The sequence below is a fragment of the Narcine bancroftii genome, chromosome 8, assembly GCF_036971445.1.
Source record: "Narcine bancroftii isolate sNarBan1 chromosome 8, sNarBan1.hap1, whole genome shotgun sequence".
NCBI classification, from domain to species: Eukaryota; Metazoa; Chordata; class Chondrichthyes; order Torpediniformes; family Narcinidae; genus Narcine; species Narcine bancroftii.
The window spans coordinates 140,354,296-140,358,783 of NC_091476.1; the positions used below are offsets into that span (position 1 = coordinate 140,354,296).

General features: G+C 42.7%; 1 long non-coding RNA gene across 1 annotated transcript; it reads right to left on the reverse strand.

Moving 5' to 3' along the window:
* Positions 1-1,223: 1,223 nt before the first annotated feature.
* Positions 1,224-3,676, reverse strand: LOC138741862 (uncharacterized). The gene is made up of 2 exons (XR_011343823.1): positions 3,590-3,676; positions 1,224-1,766 (listed from the first exon to the last, which is right to left on the reverse strand). It is a non-coding gene; the product is annotated as an uncharacterized lncRNA (long non-coding RNA).
* Positions 3,677-4,488: the final 812 nt, after the last annotated feature.

Below are 4,488 nucleotides of genomic sequence, written 5' to 3' on the forward strand. Positions count from 1 at the left end.
CCCCCTCATAATTTTAAATACCTCTATCAAATCTCCCCTCATTCTTCTGTGCTCCAGGGAATAAAGTCCAAACCTGTTTAACCTATAGTTAGGTGACCAAAATTGCACACAATACTCCAAATTGGGCCTCACCAATGTCTTATACAACTTTAACATAACATCCCAACTCTTGCACTCAGTGCTTTGATTTATGAAGGGCAATATGTCAAAAGCTCTCTTTACTACCCTATCTACCTATGTCACCACTTTCAGAGAATTACATATCTCTATTCCCAGATTCCTCTGTTCTACCACACTCCTCAGTGCCCTACCATTTACCGCATACGTCCTTTCTTAGTTTGTTCTTCCAACACGTATCACCTCACACTTGTCTGCATTAAATTCCATCTGCCATTTTTCATCCCATTTTTCCAACTGGTCCAGATCCCTCCACAGCACCTCCAGTCTTAGTGTCAGCTGCAAACTTGCTGATCCAATTTACACATTATCATCCAGATCATTGATATTGATGAGACAGAGAAAGGGAAGTTCAGATAGTCTGCGGGAGGACAGTCATGGTTCCTCTCATTCCCCACCTGCCTCGGGTGCCAACATCTCCAATTGCTGGCAGGCTTCCAGTCCATTCAAACATAAAGAGTGGGACCAGGACTGAAACAGCCATTTGCCTGAGGCCATTTGTCTGGGTCACGGCAGTATTTTCCCACCCTATCCTCATGCCCCTCTATTCCCCGACTGTCCAGAGAGAGCCAATCTGAGTTTTGAATGAACTCAAACCTCAAGTCCTAGTAATCAAGAATATCTGCAGATTTGAATGCAGTAAACCAAAAAATGCTGGAGCAAGTCTGCAGGTCACATGGCATCAATGGGAGTAAAAGACAGTTGACGTTTTGGTACTGAGCCCTTCTTCAGGAATGCCAAATATCAGGCACCTGAATGATTTTGTTCTACCCTAACCCTAACAATAAGGACCACCAAAGATATGTCTGCATTACTGAAATTTCACCATTTTTCCCAGAACAATGCATTTTCTCTCCAAAATTAATTAAAGTGATGACGCCAAGGCCTAAAGGCATGAGATTGGCAGTTAAATATTCCATTGAGTAAACAGGCCCATCTGTGCAAAATACAAAGCAGTTTGAGGAACAGGGAGATTCTGCAGTGAATGATCTGCCTCCAGAATCGACATAAACCTTGTTAAGAAATTCGACATGAAGAGCAAAGCATAACTGTGATCACATTTAATAATTGTCATGAAATTCTAAATGATTAGATCAAATTCTGGATGTGGTCAATAACATAAAACTGTGAAGACTGCTCTTTCTCCTCTCACTGGGTCGCCATGGGAACCTCTGATGGACCGAATTCTTTGCTCTTTGGTACTCAATGATATTCAACTCGTTTAAACATTTTAACATGATTACTGCCAAAATGTAACTGATAATCAACAACTAGGTGATTAAAAATAATCACATTGAAATATATTTCTACATTTAAATGAGCCATCTTCACCCAGATGCATGTTGACAGTCAACTGATGTTGTATAGCGAGTTGGGAAATGAGCCAATCAGAGCACATTTTTGTAACAACTTCTCCAGTGTGCTCTGATTGACTAAAAATGATGACAAGAATAATATCCTGATGTCACACAGTTATCCAGATGAGTGAGGAAGAGGGAAATGCAGTGGGGTGGGATGGTTTGACGAAGCCTCTGAGATCCTGTCCGTGTGTCTGGAGAAGGTGATCATTCTTTTCTTTCCTTCAGCCTCTGGATAAAGAAAGATGTTGGTTTGAGATGATGTGGCTAACCTGAGCATTAATGCAGCAGCAGGGATATGAGAGGGGGGAATCCCCAATTTCCTCATTACCCACCACAAACTTACCAGATGCAGTAGGAAGTCAGAACAACATTGCACTGCAACTTTCAAATCTTCAAAGGTGCAGAAATCTCATTCAATTCGCAGGAACTCTTTTTGGATCACAAAGAGTTGAAAAACACTGAGGAATTGAATTTAGTTATGTTGCAACTATATAAGGTACTGGTAAGGCCAAATCTGGAATACTACGTGCAGTTCTGGTCTCCTTTTTTGAGGAAGACTGTACTGGCTTTGGAGGCAGTGCAGAGGAGGTTCACCAGGTTGATTCCAGAGATGAGAGGGTTAGCCAACCAGGAGAGATTGAGTTGTCTAGGGCTGTACTCGCTGGAATTTAGAAGAATGAGAGAGGGTCTTATAAAAATGTATAAAATTATGAAAGGCACAGATAAGATAGAGGTAGGTAAGTTGTTTCCATTGGTTGGGAGACCAGAACTAGGAGACACAGCCTCAAGATTCAGGGTGATAAATTTTGGACAGAGTTGAGAAGGAACTGCTTTTCCCAGAAGGTGGTGAATCTATAGAATTTGCTGCCCACTGAAGCAGTAAATATATTTAAGACAAGGATGGATATATTTTTACATAGTAGAGAAATTAAGGGATATGGGGAAAAGACAGGTAGCTGGAGATGAGCCTTTCATCATTGAATGATCTAATTGAATGGCAGAGCAAGCTCAATGGGCCAGATGGCCTATTCCTGCTTCTATTTATATTCTTATAAAACAGACCCTTTGGGCCACTTATCCATGCTGCCCGCTGTGAAGAATGGGACGCTTGGCTTCATCATCCAAGGTGCAGAGCATAAGACCAGGGATGTCATGTTACCACTTTATAAATGATTGGAGATACCACATCTGGAGTTCTGTATGTATGTACTTCTGGGCCCAATGCTACAGGAAGGATGCAGATGAACTAGAGAGGGTGCAGAGGAGATTCACCAGGGTGCTACATGGATTTCAGCATTCCAGCTAGAAGGAATGGGCTAGGTTTATTTTCCTTGCGTGCAACATATAAGACCATAAGACATTGGTGCAGAAATAGGCTATTCAGCCCATTGAGTCTGCCCCGCTATTACATCATGAGCTGATCCATTTTCCCACTCAGCCCTGCAGCCTGGTCTTCTCCCCATATCATTTGATGCCCTGGCTAATTAAGAATCTATCAATCTCTGCCTTAAATATACCCAATGACCTGGCCTCCATAACTGTCTGTGGCAACAAATTCTGCAGATTTACCACACTCTGGCTAAAGAAATTCCAATGCATTTTCGAATTAAGAGGACATCCTTCAATCCTGAAGTGGTGCCTCTTTTCCTGGATTCAGCCACCATGGGAAACAACCTTTCTACATCTGCTTTGTCCATGCCTTTCAACATTTAAAATGTTTCAATGAAATCCTCCTTCCCCAACCGCCCCCCCCCCACCCCACCACCCCCACCACCTAATTCACCTAATTCCAACGAGTACAGACCAAGAGCTGTCAAACCTCCTTTCATTCCTGGAATCATCCTTGTGAACCTTCATCGAACCCTCTCCAACTTCAGCACATCTTTTTGTAAATGAGGCATTCAAGACTGCTCACAATACTCTACATGAGGTTTCACCAGAGCAGTACAAAACCTCAACATCACATCCTTCCTCTTATATTCTATTCCTCTTGAAATGCATGCCAGCATTGCATTTGCCTTCTTCATCACCGACTCACCCTGCAAGTTTACCTTCAGGCTATCCTGCACGAGGTCTCCCATGTCCCTCTGCACCTGGGTATTTTCAATTTTCTCCCCATTTAGACAACAGTATGCCCGTGACTCCCTTCAAATCTCTCTGCTTCACAATATTCCTTTACTCTGACTCAGGCCCGGAATGTTGGCTACCCTGTTCAACAGCCTTTAACGTTAAAATTCTTCACCTTCTTGCACAGTCAATATTTATTCAGCTGGTTATTTGCAGATGTGTTCCTTCTCCCTTGAGGTAATTTCATAATTAAGTTTGAATTTTTGATGTAATTTCAAGTCATTAAAGCTGAGGTAAAATCTGATAATGATTATAACAGCATTCATTTTTAAAATTTCATTTTCTAACTGGATGAGATTAATAAACAATTGAGAAATAATTTAATTTGAGCCCAGTGAGATTTCCAGGAATTGGCAGCCCAGCATCTTTATTTCATTCTTACAAGGGATGAGGCTTCGCAGCAGAGCCAACTCCTCATTCCTGATTACTTGTGGGAAGGTGGTGGGATCAGCCTTCCTGACCCACTGCAGTCCTTGAGGTTTGGGAGTACCCACAGTGATGTTGGAGGAATTCCAGGATTCTGACCTGGTGACGGTGAAGGAATGCAATATATTTCCAAGATTGGGTGGTGTGTGGGTTTGAGGGAGACTTCCAGGGGGAGGCGTTTCCACTGCCCCTGCCCTCACTGGTAGATGCAGTGGGTTTGAAAGGTGCTGTCAACAGAGTCTGGATTAATTGCTGCCATGCATCCTGTAGATAGTAAGCTCCCACACTGAGACCCAGTCATCTTCCTGCACCATACTGCTGAAGCTCCAGGCTCCAGTGTTTCAGAAATGGCAGGCAACTCCACGCAAGGTTCAAAACTCATATTAGTGTGGGATTC